The sequence below is a fragment of the Bos grunniens genome, chromosome 19 (genome assembly GCF_055505025.1).
Source record: "Bos grunniens cultivar Pamir isolate PY7600 chromosome 19, Bosgru_T2T1.0, whole genome shotgun sequence".
Lineage (NCBI taxonomy): Eukaryota > Metazoa > Chordata > Mammalia > Artiodactyla > Bovidae > Bos > Bos grunniens.
The window spans coordinates 54804614-54819190 of NC_141183.1; the positions used below are offsets into that span (position 1 = coordinate 54804614).

General features: G+C 54.7%; 1 protein-coding gene across 1 annotated transcript in view; it reads left to right on the forward strand.

The window, feature by feature from the left end:
• Window positions 1–14577, forward strand: part of LOC147352734 (uncharacterized) — a 67735-nt gene that overhangs the window by 52777 nt on the left and 381 nt on the right. The window lies entirely within an intron of this gene.

The window sequence follows — 14577 nt, forward strand, 5'->3', positions numbered from 1 at the left end:
GCCCTGGAGACCGCCAAGTGCCATGCACATGGAAAGCACCATCGTTTGGGGGCAGTCAGCATATTCAGAGTGAGAGAATGATCTATTTTTAAGGGCTGGGATCAGCAGTCATGGGCTACAATTCACAGATGTTTCCCACTGGGGAAGCCGGCTTTTCACTCTTGCCTTTCCTGTCAATCTTTTCTGTCTGGTTTGCACATGCACACAGGTTTCCCCTACACAGAGGTCGCTTGAGTCTGAAATCATCCCGTGTCTGTGGGCTGCAGCTCTGATAAGCCCCATGGCTCCTCAGTCAAGGATTCATAAACCTCGAAGGCTGACACAGTCATGCCTGCCACCGGCCAGCAGTGCCTGAGCACTGGCTGAACACCTCGTGGTGTTTCCACAGCGCGCATCGAGGAGCCATGGGACTAGGGGATGTCCAGCTGCTTTTGAAAGGTCCCAGCGATTGCTGGACTTGCCCCACTGTCGCCTCGCACCCTTAAAGTCTGGCTGACTCACAACCCACCTGTAGGCTGGGGCCATTCTGGCTACGCCCTCTCTCCCACCCAGCCTTCACACCCATCCTCTGCTGGGAGAAAGGGTCCACGCGTCTCTGGCTCTCAGCTCCTCAGGAGGGACAGAGTGGCTGCAAGATTGGGCTTGTGGAGTGATTTGGCAGAGCCTTTGTTTGATGACTGTTGATCGAGCCCAGGTGTGTGGACCTAATGTTTACAGAGTCCTGGTTGACTCAGGCTGGAATGAAGAAAATGGATATTCAGGGGAGTAGGGAGGTGGCACTGGGTAATCCAAAAGCCATTTGTTTAGGGCTTGGAGCCAGAGATAAGTAAGGTATTTTTGCAGATCTCCCTAAATCAGCCAGACAGGAATTCTTTTTAATGTGTTCCCACAGTGTACATTGGTGGCTCCAGGGACTGAACAGTCCATGAAACTCAGCTCAACAGTCCATGAAACTCAGAACCATCTGGAGACTCAGGGCAGACACGGAGGATGCCAAGAATGAAAGGGATCTTGGAGACCCATGCCCATTTTTCAGACGGGAATCTGAAAGCAAGGTCACTTGGCTGGTTCCTGATGGAGCTGAGATCAGAATCCAGGGCTCCAAACTGTAAGGGAGTGGTCTTCACACTTTCCTGGTCATTAGAATGATCTGGGGATCCTGTGAATATGCAGATTCCCAGGCTGTCTCCCCAGAAATCCTGATTTAACAGTGAGGTGGAGAATAGGTGTTTTCACAAACCGCTCGGAAGACTCTGGTGAAGGTGGTCTCGGCCATCCTCTGAGTTGCGTTGCTCTAAAGCAAAGAGCATTTGCTTCTTAGACTGGTAGAGAAGTACCTTTGTGCTGCCCAGAGCCGTGTGAGCAGGTCAGCAGCAGTGCAGGGAGCAGGTGGAGATGCACACGGCTCTGGGTAAACCCAGGCTTGAAAGCTGGTAGCAAGTCACTGGTGTGTCAGAAGATGTGACAGGCTCACGCTCTCTCTCCTGGAAGGCCATGCCATCTGGATGTGGTACGGCCCTGGACAGCCTTTAGGTCACACGCTCCTCCTTGTCCCTGTCTGCAAACTGGCTCTGATCATGGTAGAAGATAATGATCTGCAGGACTAGATTACTGTGAGGATTAGCATGAGGCATGGAAACCCAGCCCAGCACTCGGTAAATGGCAGGTTCCCTCATTACTAATTGCTGGGGGAGGGAGGCAGGGCAGGCCTCTGCCTAATGTCTTCATAGAATGGGCTTCTGCTGGGGATTTCCTCTGAGGACAGGCATTCTAATTCTGCAGCTTCAGAAAGGGGACAGGTCCTTCCAGCCCCAGGGTCCCCAGGATGCAGCCACCCACTTCTGCAGAGCAGCCATCATAGTGGTACCTAGCATAGGGATGCCTTTCTCTGGCACCCCTCTCCCGCCCCCTACTCCCACTCACGTCCTTGCATCTCTGGGAAGTTTCAGTGATGGGTGAGGTCAGACTGAATAGGGACTGCTTCTCTCCATTTTCTGGAGCTGGAGACGGAGGCCCTTGGAGGCAAAGAAGGCTGGTTCTGTGACCCCTGCCCCTGCCTGTGCGAGGACCAGAACTCCCAGCCCCAGCAGGCTGAGGTCCGTGCCTGGACTCCCTTCCAGGAGCCGGTCCTGCAGGGAACCAGGAAGCCGCTGCCTCAGTCAGGGCGTGCCACTTCCCTGTTCTATTCTGGCCAGATTGGCTGCAGAGCAGGTCAGCCCGACCTCTCCCCTAATCATCAGTGCACCTGATGCTGTGCAAACCGTGCTGGGCATGGTTGGGGAAGAGAGGAGGGCCTCATCTGGCCCCGCTGTCAGCCTGGGGAAGGGAGGGATTTGCAGCGTGGGGCCGTGGGAAGGCTGAGGGTGCGTGTGCTCAGGGCCTGTTAGCATGTGTGTAGGACAGCGTGGCTGGAAAAACACAGCTTCCGAGTTGGGCGAAGAGGGGAGTGGGTGGCGTGCCGGGGCTGCGGGGGAAGTTCGGGGAAATCTAAAGGAGTGTGGCCCTACATTTGTGGCATCCTCTCAGTAGTGAATGCTTTGCCAGAGCTGGTGTGTGCGGCACACTCAGGCGTGTGAGCTGTGTGTTGGTGTGCTGGGTGTACACACACACACAGGGAGAGAGTGCTGACCCAGGAGGCCACGATCTGGGTTCAGATCACAGCTCTGTGGCCACTGAGCTCAGACCTTGGGAAACACACACACACACACACACACACACACCCGTCAACACACACACACACAGATCCCAGCTCTGTGGCCACTGAGCTTGGACCTGGGCAACACATACACACACACACACACACACACACACACACACACCCCCCATCTGGCAGGAAGAACATGGACACACACACACACAGACAGACAGAGACACACACACACACACCGTCAGCACACACATACACCGCCCCCGTCAACACACACACAGATACCAGCTCTGTGGCCACTGAGCTCAGACCTTGGGCAATACACACACGTACACCCTGTCTGGCAGGGAGAACACGGCCTTTCTTCCTGCCTTCCTAATCCTGGCATCTCCGGAGGGCATGTGCGGGCCCGCGGGTATGTGGCATGGAGCAGCGTGGGTCAGGGACGGCCGGCAGCTGGCCTCTGGGCGCCCCGCTGAGGGGGGTGGGAGTGAGGGGAGGGGGCCGCCCATGGCTGGGAGAGGAGCTAGCCTGGTAATGGCTCTAAACAATCCCATCTGCCGCCCAGCCGCTGGAATTTCTGACGGTGTCCACCGCCCGCCGAGGGGGCCATGGCCCTCCCCCTGCAGCTGCCGCCGGCTCTTTTGAAGCCGGGCCCTCCCCAGGCCTCTGCTCCCCTGCCCTGGGTCTGCATTCCTTGGCTGCCGGAAGCGCACTTCTGAGAAGGGCCCCTGCTGCCCGGCCCAGGCCCTCTGCGGGGGCCAGGCCCCGTCAGACCCACCCTGCCCCCAGCAGCAGCTGGAGGCTCCACACAGGGCTCCCGGAGCACCCCAACTCTGAGTACTGCCTTCTGCTGCATGCTCCCCTCGCCCCCACAATCAGGACTGGATTCAGGATCGCGACCCCGGGTCTGACTAGCCTAGGCCAGGCTCTGGAAACAGACCCTCTTATGTACCCCGAGACTGAGGGTGCGTGATGTCCCACAGGATCAGGGGGTACAGGTGTCCCCAGTCCACACGCGAAGACACACGCTCAGAGCAGTGCCGCTCACCCAGGCAGCGGGGACCAGGATGGAAGCCGGGCTTGGCCCCGAGTGAAGCTTACCCTGAACCCCTGTGGTCTTACCCAGACTCAGCGTCAGTAAAACCCAGCATGTGGTTTTCCCTCTACGAGGAGCTTCCTGGCTAGGCCCGACCCTGCGCTGCCCCCGGGAAGGGGGCCCACACTGTGGTCTGACCTCTGAAGTGACTGCAGCAGCAGCCATCACCTTGCCCCTGGAGGGAAACGTTTTGCTCCCCGCAGCTCCACCAGGAGGTGGGCGGTGCCTGTACCTGGAAGCGGGGCTCAGGGGAGCGAGTGGGAGCAGCCTGGCTCCCACCAAGGCAGGACTTGGAGGGGCTTGCCCAGAGAGTCCAGGCAGGAAAGACTGGGTTGGGATGTGGAAGATTACAAAAGCTTTGAAACCCTGGAGGCTCTGTGGTTTGCTCTTTCCTTAAGATGTTTTCCCTATCATCATTCAGTGTTTGTTTGGCTTAGTTTTTTAGAATCCGAGAACAGTGTAAGGCGGGGGTTCCGAAGCGCATGGACTCTGGGGACAGGTGGTTTGGATTCACATTTTGGCTCTGTCACTGACTCTGACGCCACATAAGTTATTTAAACTCTCCTGGTCTTCATTTGGGCTTCCCAGGTAGCATTAGTGGTAAAGACCCTGCCTGCCGGTACAGGAGATGTAAAAGATGGCAATTTGATCCCTGGGTCGGGAAGATCCCCTGGAGGAGGGCATGGCCACCCCCTCCATTACTCTTGCCTGCAGAATCCCATGGACAGAGGAGCCTCGTGGGCTGCAGTTCATGGGGTTGCAGAGTCAGACATGACTGAGACGACTTAGCACAGCACACACAGTCTCAGCTTGTCTGTACAATGAGGATAATAATTGCTTTACTGTGAGACTTTGATAAGATCATGCATGCCACGTGCTTAGAAAGTGGCAGCAGTAAGTATTCACAGATATTTACTGTAGCTGTTATTAAAAAGTCACGTCCATTGTAGACAATATGTATATGAAAAAGGAACAGACAATATCACTGCAGTGCCATCACTTTGATATTATTTCTTATTTTACTTATCTATTATTTATGGCTGTGCTGGGTCTTCATTTCTGCGTGCAGGCTTTCTCTAGTTGTGGCGAGTGGGGCGACTCTCTGGTTGCAATGCGTTGGCTTCTCCTTGCAGTGGCTTCTCTCATTGCAGAGCGCGGGGTCTAGGCAAACAGGCTTTAGTAATTGCGGTGCATGGGCTCGGTAGTTGCAGCTCTGGGGCTTTAGAGCACTGGCTCAGTAGTTACGAAGCATGCGCCTAGTTGTCCCATGGATGTGGGATCCTCCTGGACAGACCAGGGATCAAACTTGTGGTCCCCGCGTCGGCAGGCTGACTCTTCAACACAGAGGCACCAGGGAAGCCCTCTGCCTATTTTATTTTTAAATCAATGAGCATGAATAAAAATTTGAAAGATGCAAAAGGATTTACAGAGAAAAGTTTCCTTGACCTGTCTCTCGTGACCTAATTCTCCCCAGTGAAAACCCACATTATCGATTTCTTAAGAATTTCTTTTGGATGGAGAAGAAAATGGCAACCCACTCCAGTAATCTTGCCTGGAAAACACCATGGACAGAGGAGCCTGGCAGGCTACAGTCCGTGGGATCACAAGAGTCAGACACAAATTAGCAACTAAACCATCCACCACTACAGAGTGAATATATGCCTAAAGATAATATGTGAAAAGGATATTTGCCATATACTAGCTAGTTTTTTGGTGGGAGGGTGGGAGTCAAGGAAGACTTGGGGTTATTTTTTCATCAACTTCCATTCTATACTTATTTATAATGGTCATTATTTTTACTAATACTGTAAAACTATGAAAATGAATAAAATACTAAAAGTTTCATAAAAAAAAAAAAAGAATTTCTTTTGGTGCCCACTCCCTCACCCTCTCCATATGACAGACATGCGTGTGTGCTAAGTCACTTCAGTCGTGTCAGACTCTTTGTGACACTATAGCCTGCTAGGCTCCTCTGTCCATGGGATTCTCCAGGCAAGAATACTCGGGATCAAACCTGGGTCTCCTGCATTGCAGGCGGGCTGGCTCGGATGGTAAAGAGTCTGCCTGCAATGCAGGAGACCTGAGTTCTATTCCTAAGTTAGGAAGATCCCCTGGAAAAGGAAATGGGACCCCACTGCAGTATTCTTGCCTGGAGAATCCCATGGACAAAGGAGCCTGGTGGGCTACAGTCCTTGGGTCACAAAGAGTCAGACATGACTAAGCAAGTAACGCTTTCTTTACCACTCGTGCCACCTGGGGAGCCCATGTATAGACATACACATACTATAAGGCAGTAGAGGACAGAGAAATACACTTTCTGTTCTGTGCCCCGCCTTGTTTCCCTAAGCAGTAGGTCTTGGGCACAGAGATACCTCATTTTTGTTTACCATTGTATGGTGGTGGGGGGGGGTTTAATCGATAAGCTGTATCCGACTCTCACAATTCCATGGGCTGTAGCCTGCTGGGCTCCTCTGTCCAGGGGAATTCTCCAGGCAAGAATTCTGGAGTGGGTTGCCTTTTCCTTCTCCAGGGGATCTTCCTGACCCAGGAATCAAAGCCGGGTCTCCTGCACTGCAGGCAGATTCTTTACCGACTGAGCTATGAGGGAAGCCTTATGGTGTTCCATTAAATATGTTATGCAAATCCCATAGAAATGGAATTCATGGATCAGTGGGGGAGGGATGCGAAGTGTGTGTTAGTGTGGGGAAGAGGGCCCTCTGCTGCTCTCAGTGTTCCTCCCCGATCTTGGCTCCTTGGCACATGTAGATCCTGAATTGTGTGGCATCACTGACCCAGGGGCCAGTGATCCCAGGGGCCCAGAGGCATCTCTCGTTCCCGCCCAGGCCTCAGGGCTCAGCCCCAGCCCTTGCAGGCCCAGCCTACGGAGGGGCCTCCTCCTGCCTGAAGGGGAGCTCTTTCCCGAGGAGCTGGCCCCGGGCCAGCCCAGCCGCTCCGCCTTACACCTGAGCTGGCTGCCAGTGCCCCTTTCTCCCAGCTTGAGCTGCTGCAGTTGGTCCCAGGCACAGACACAATCCTGCCAGCCCAGAGGGGCTCCCCGAGACTGCAACCCCTGGGCGGGGCCCTGGGGAGCAGCCTCCCGTCTGTCCACTGAGGGCGGATCTCCTCTAGTGTCTTGGCTGAGCTGATGGCATTTGTTGATGGAGAGAGGGACTGTTATGGAAATAGTCCTGGCCAGTTCAGGTGGAGATGGAAAGCATTTGGTTGCCCAGGCAACGGACAACCTTGGCAGAGTGGGAAAAAGGTTTATGTAAGGAAATTGCCGTGGTTCTCTCTCGTCTGGTAAGCTTTGCCTGCAGACTCCTTCCTCTTCCCTTCTCCCCTGGACAGGAGCGCCAGGGGCAACTCTGCCCCATGAGGACTCCACTCAGTTCATACTTGCTGAGTTTTTGCCGGGGGGTGACGGGGCGGGGGGTGGGGGTGCCCTGGCCCTGTGCACAGCTCTGGGAATGCAGAGGGCGGTCAGGCCTGATGGTATGAGACTGTCAGATCTGGAGTCAGATCTCCTGGTTTCACACATCATTTTGGCCACTCGGCTGTGTGACCTTAAGCAAGTTCCTCGACTCCTCTGTGCCTCACTTTTCTCTCTATGAAGTAGAAATAGCATTGGTAACATGTACCTTTCAGGGCTGTAGAGGGGATGAAAAGTCATTAGCTTGCATAAGACCCTTGGAATAGTGGTTGGTGCATAAAGAAGCAAGTGGTAAGTGCTATGTTATCATTGCTATTACTACCATCATTCTACTAAGATGACCCAAGCAAATGACATGTCACTCGTGCCTGGGGGGGCTTCGTCTTGAATCTTTTCAATTGGAAGGCAGAGTTGACTTCTTGGCCCTTTGACAGTGGCCAAGCCCAGTCTTTGGGCCTCTGAAACAAACATGAACAACGGTGTCCTTAGAACTGAGGCTCTGGGGCCAATCCTTTCATAGGGGAGGGATTTTATTAAAGTCCTTTGAAACGTCTCACCCTCATTTTTTTTTTCTTGCAGAGATTTCTTTAAAGTTTTATTTATTTGGTTAGTTATTTTTGGCTGTTCTGGGTCTTCGCTGCTGCGCACGGGCTTTCTCTAGTTGCAGCCGTCCGGCCGCTCCTCACGGTGGTACTCAGGCTTCTTATGACTTCCTTGGTTTCGGAGCCCAGGCTTTAGGTGCGATGTAGGATCTTCCCAGACCAGGGATGGAACCAGTGTCCCCTGCATTTCAAGGCAGACTCTTAACCACTGGACCACCAGGGAAGCCCCTCCTATAGATTTTTAAAAGATATTTTTGGGGGGAGGCAGATTTTTTTTTTTTCTACCCCAGGCTTAGATTGGACTGAATGGTGGGGGATGGCCCAAAGAGGTAAGTGGCTAACCTGAGGTCACACAGCCAGGCGTGGCAGAACTGAGTCTGTCTCTCCCCTTCTTCCCGGACCTCTTCCGCTCAGGTCTAGCCTGGCCTCCGTTTCCCGATGGTTGTGCTGAGGGTCCCCTCTGCCCTTTCCTGACACCCCCTCCCCCGGGAGTGGGCACAGGTGTGGCTCCCCAGCAGCTCCGCGCCTCGGGAAAGAGGCTGGCTTTGTTGTGGGCCCAGCAGCTGGGGCCATTTGAGTTTCCATTAAGCTGTTTCCGCGCCTTGGGCGGGAGCAGGAGGCTCGGCATTTAAAGGTCACCCGGCTTTTGAAGCTGCGATGACATTAATAGCTTGGGAAGAAAACAAGCCTGTACGGGGCCGGAGGACAAGGAGCCTCTGTTAGGGCTGCCATCCCCCCACCCCCCGCGCCGGGCACTCACACACACATACACACTCGGACACTCACACACACAGCCCCTGACAGCCTCTCTCTGTCTCTTGTCCCCCCTTTCTTTTCTCCCGCTTTGGGGCCTCTCCAGCTCAGAAGCCAAGAAGCTTGGGCAGACTTCCCTTCAGCCTGCTCCCACCACGTCCGAGGTGACAATTGCACGGGGACACAGATGCCCTGGGCCCAGCGGTCTTTCATGAACGCAGCCGTCACCCACTTGAGGTTTCCCCAGGACTTAGCCACGGTTACACAAGCATCCCAGGGATCATATGACCTCATTCCGGCCCTGCTGGCCTTTGCAGCCTGGATTCCTAATGAGACAAACTAAGCCTGGGCCTGGTCTTCTCATACAGGAAATGGAATGGCTGGCAAGCAGGGTGTACCTTGCGTGCCAGTTCTCATCACTTGGTGGGGGCTTGTCCAGAGCGCCGGGATGAACAGGCTTCTGAGGCCGAGTGGGTTACAGAGGGCAGTGCCTCGATGGATTAGTGATGTCTGCCTCGGATGCCAGGTAGAAGTGAGTGGCATGTGTGCCTTATGTTTCCTACCTCGAGAATAAATTGGCCTGAAACCCTCCCCGTCTTGTATTCTGAGACCTCTGGGGCAGTGGGGGCTCTCCCGTCCCCTTTAATCATGAGGGAGTTGGGGTGGAGCCGATCCTCTGGTCCCTGGGGAGAAGCCGCTCCGTGTCTCCTTTCCTGGGAGCAGCTGTGGCCCGAGCCCTCGGACACCACCTAGTGGCCTGGCACTGCGGGGCCGTTGGGCTGGGCCCAGATCTTATTAGGCAAGAAGGGACAGTGCGTCCCTCTGACGGCTGCGATCACAGCAGCTCAGACAGATCACAAGATCTGGCCTGTCCCTCGGCCCTGGGGGTTTTCAGAGAAGAGAGCTGGGGGCGTGCAGGGACACGGCCGGCCTCGGGTAGTCGCTCCAGAATGACAGAATGACCCCTCGGTGGGGGGGTGGGGGGTGGGGGGTGATGCAGAACAGTGCTCGCCACAGGGGCCTCTGGCGTCCCAGCCCCGCACCTCCTGTGCCAACCACTGCCTTTTGGGATTGAGTCCTGGCCCTCCCAGGAGGCAGTAGAATTTCAATTCAGGTCTTGGAGGGGAGTCAATCTCCTGCCCTCTGGAGCCATCGTTGGCTTGGAAAGAAGACCAGCCTGCCATCTGCCTGATGTGCCAGGGAGGAGGCCCTCAGGCCAAGTGGTAGGGGCGCAGGTACCTGAACTGCGTCTCGGGGCTGCCCTGGCCTCGGTCGCTTCGTCCGTGAGGTGGGGCAATCCTGCACACGTGGAAGAGAACGGGCTTTGGAAATGAAGAAAGCACCCCGTCCCCACCACTGCAATGAGCTGGGGGAGGAAGACGGGACGAGAGCCCACAGTTGCTGCGCTCCCAACTTCTTTCCTTCCCGTCTTTACTGTCCACGTGATAAGTTATGTTGGAGATGCTGTTGGACATTCGTGTGGAGGCAGCAGGTCGGCCATGCAGGTGTGGGGTTGAAGGGTGTGTTCCTGGGAGACTTCACGGCAAGAGAAATTTGGGAGGCAACATTCGGCATGTTGTTATTCAGTTGCTCAGTCGTGTCCGACTCTCTGCGACCCCGGGCACCGCAGCAGGCCAGGCCTCTCTGTCTCCCACCATCTCTCGGAGTTTGCCCAAGTTCATGTCCATTGCATTGGTGATGCCATCCGGCCCTCTCATCCTCTGACGCCCTCTTCTCCTTCTGCCCTCAGTCTTTCCCAGCATCAGGGACTTTTCCAGTTTGGCATGTAGATAGTATTTAATGATGTGGGACTAGATAAGATCACTCAAGGTGTAAGTGGAACTCTGGAAAAGGGCCACGACCAGGGCCGGAGGTCACAGCATCCTGTCTCGTCAGGTGCTCCCTGTCTTCAGTTACCCATGTAAGTTCTATCACAACACCCCTTCCACGTAGGTGTGTGTGATCTCAACTTTGACACACGAGGAAGCTGAGGTTTAGAGAAGTGAAGTGATTTCTTGAAGTCACACAGCCTTTCCAGGACCAGGCAGAAGTGGGACCAGGATTCTGGCTCCTGGACTCTCCCCTCCCCGACGTGGGCCCTACCTGGCCCTGCAGGAGACTCGCTGGGATGACCTTGGGTGAAGTCAGGAGAATGACTCGGGCAGCTGGCCCACCTCCCTGGGCCAGGCCTGGAGTGACTCAGGCCTTGGCTGTCTGCACACGCTTGGAGGGAAGCTTGGCTGCCTGCCGCCCCTGCCAGGCCTTGGGGTTCCTCTCTGGGGAGGCTGGATGGCCTGGCTCCCCAGGGCCTGGGGGAGGACAGGTGTGGGGTTCTTCTCCCAGTCCCCAGGTTGCTCACAAGCTGTGAGTTCAGGCGAGCTTTTGAGCCAGCCTCCAAGGTGTCTAACGGGCTCAGCAGGTTTGACTCACTTCCTTTTTCAGCAGTCAGAGGTTATTTCCCTCTGTTTCCCTGCCAGTGCCCTGTAGCCAGGATTCAGAGAGGTGGAGGAGTGATTTCCTCAAGGTCACGGAGCTGGTTCTGGGGTGGAGCCAACAGACCCCCTCCCTGCCCACCCACCACCCACTCCAGAGCTGTCTGGATCCCCTTTCCTCTGTGAAACGGCAGCCTGGCTGGGCCCAGTCTCCTGAGCCTTTCTGAGGCCTGGGGCTCCTGGACTTGCAAGCCTGACTTGGCGTTTTGGGCTCTTAGGAAGTGGGTGCCTAATTTTGGCCTGTTTACATGCTGGCTGTGTGACTTTGTGCAAGTTACCTGACTTCTCTGAATTGGTTTCCATAGCTATGAGATGGGGATGATAACATCTGTCTCTGGAGTTGTAAAAGAAAGATTACATGTGAAAGCACTGGCATGAGCGCGTGACCCTGTCTCCTGCCTTAATTTTTCCATGTGTTTTAAGTGGCTTTTCATTTCAGCTGTGCTGGTTGCAGACGGCAGCCTGGCATGGATGACCCTGACCCGAGGACAGTCCTCCTTGCTGCCAGCCACACTGGCCAAGCCTCAGTCCTGACCTTATCTTCTGCATTTGAGCTCAGTGAGGGGTGGGGGGCCGGTGGTGGTGCCCTGAGAAGCGGGAGCTCTCACATCCTCGCCTGTGTTAATTAAAGGCATCCTGGTCTGGGGAGTCCGTGGGTCCTTGCAGAGTCCTGTGAAAATGGCATTTCTGCACATCGCATCCTGTTTCCCTGTTTTCCATTACTGTTTTGGAGCCACCTTCTCCTCATCCACGGAAACACCCTTTGATGGAAAAGTTGAGGCTTTGCCACCCCTCTCACTGTGTCTTGGGCACCTCCTCTGGTCTTAGGTCTCATCTCTTCATCTGTAATGTGGAGCAGCCTATGGGGCTGGCTTAGAGTTGTCAGCTTGTTTACATGTCAGGGCAGACACGCAGAAATGCTCTTTTTCAAGGCTTTGCACTGGGGGTAAATGGAAGTGGGCGCTGGGGCTGTGGGGTCTCCAGCTGTGAGGATCGGGATTGCCTTCCTGAGGGCTGACAGAATTCTGGGGGTTGATACCCAGATGCAGGAGAAGGCTCCCCTAGAAGCCCCTGCCCCATCAGCTCTGGGATCACTTGGCTAGGATGCCAACCACCCCTGGCTCTGCGCCAGCCTTCTGGGGCAGTAGCAACGACAGTGACGCAGCTAACCACGTTCCAGGCAGCGTGCTCGGGATTATCCTGTTAATTCTCATTGAAGCCCCATTCGTATAGATGAGGTCCTGGACACAGAGAGGAGAGGGTGCATGGACGAGGTCCTGCAGCTAGAGTGGCAGAGAGGAGGGGTGCAGCCTGGGGCTGAGGCACTTGCGTAAATGGTAGGAGGGCGAGAATGCCTCATGGAGGCTTCCTGACACTGAGGCCCAGAGGCCAAGGGACCTGTCAAGAGGGCTAGGTCCCAGCCTCTTTCTCGAAGGTACTGCCATTTGGCAATGTGAGAACTGGTCCCTCAATCTATCTTGCAGATTACTCGAGGGAGAGGCTGAAGGTGGCTTTGCTCCAGAGGCCTTAGCACCAGGCACTGACCCCATGTGTGATGACAGCAGACTGGCAGTCCTGGTCTGCCACCCGGGCCCCCAGGGCACTGGCTTCTGGGGCCTCCTGGCCCTCATGTCCTAGTTGGAGGCCTCAGGGCACATTTCCAGAACCCAGGACAAAGACAGCCACCAGGGTGGAGCCCGACTTTGGAGGATATTTTGGCAGCGTCCCCTGACCTTCTGGTGTGTCAGGGGTCATGGGAGGCGTGGCTGTGGGCACTGGGGTGTCTGGAGCTGGCCGTGGGAGGCATTCCTTCCTGTGTTCATTCTCTAACAGATTTCTTGGACTGGCCATTTGAGGTCACTCCTCTGCACTTCCTTGTGACATGGCTTTGGCCTCTCTGAGCTGTGACTCGCTCATCTAGGCAAGAGATGGGGTGGAGGAGGCTGGATAATAAATCATACTTAGCCCAGTCATCAGAATCCTACCCAGGCATTAAAAATCATGAAGTAGATCTCTGTGTTCTGACATAAGAAGATGGCTACAATCAAGTATTAAGTGGAAAAAAACAAGTTGCGTAGTAGAATTTATGGTTTGATCACATTTGAGTAAAATGAATTCATGCATATGGTAGTATATGCATAGAAGAAAAGTATCTAGATGTAGGTATGTGCTGTTCTCAGTGGCTTCAGTTGTGTCCAACTCTTTGCAGTCCATGGGCTGTAGCCCACCTGGCTCCTCTGTCCATGGAATTTTCCAGGCAAAAACACTGGAGTGGGTTGCCATGCCCTCCTCCAGGGGATCTTCCCAACCCAGGGATTGAACCCACATTCTTTACCGCTGAGCCATCGGGGAAGCCCAGATATAGAGTGTTAACTGGTTTTCTCTGCGGGTGGGAAGCGATGATAGTTCTGTAACATAGAGTCTGGAGGCTGCCTGGGGCCCATGTGCTTCTAGATTTGAATACGGCCCGCCTCCCTGGGACTAGGCAGACACCCACCCAGCAAGTCCCAGGACAGGAGACCCAGACAATTTCCACATCCCTCGGAGGAGGTGGAGATCTGAAGGACATAAAAATCTCAGCACAGTGGCACTGGAAGGGCTAGGGGGGCAGTATGAAGTCCCATTTTACCTCTGAGAGGACTGACCTAAAGGAACAGAAGGAGCCAGAGGCAGGGATGGGTCTTCTGACCTTGGGGTGAGGGAGGGCACTTCCACTGCCCCTTCCACATGCTCTGGTCTTGTTTTCTTTCCATCATCGGTTAACTGTCGAGATCATGGCAAGGAAGAACCTTGCATTGTTTTGCTCACACTGGCGTTTATCTATTAGCTGTTAGGATCATGACCTAACATTAGAGAAGTCTTAGGAATATCCTTTGATGCAACAGTCCCTTAAAATAAAGCTGGCACTTTTCTACAATTAGCAAAATTACTGTACATCCTGGGATAAGCCTGAGAAAAGTCAGAACATGATAGTTTTAGACACGTTGAACACTCAGTTGATGGCACTAACAGAAATGTGACCCTGGTTCTGAGTGGGCTGCAGAGTGTTCTGCCGCAGGTTTCGCGGAGGTCTGCGCAAAATGGGAGGCAGGATGGTGGGGCGCTGAGGGTGGGAGGTGAGGCAAGTAGAGACTGGATGGGGCTGGAGACCACAGCAGGTGTGCAGAAGCCACAGGCCCTAGTCACGTCCCCGCGAGTGCTGGGCAGTGGGTGTAATGGTTGAGGCCAGCGGCCGAGGGCCACAGAAAGAAGTAAAAGTGAACGTGTGAGTCGCTCAGTCGTGTCCGACTCCCTGTGACCCCGTGGACTGTAGTCCGCCAGGCTCCTCTGTCCATGGGATTCTCCAGACAAGGATACTGGAGTGGGTTGCCATTCCCGTCTCTAGGGGATCTTCCCAATCCAGGGATTGAACCCCCATCGCTGGCATTGCAGGCAGATTCTTTACCATCTGAGCCACCAGGGAAGCCCCTTGGGGCCACAGTCCTGGCTTCGAATCCCCACCTCCTCCACTTTCTCAGGTCTGTGACTCAGTTTTCCCATCTGCATAAGGGGGA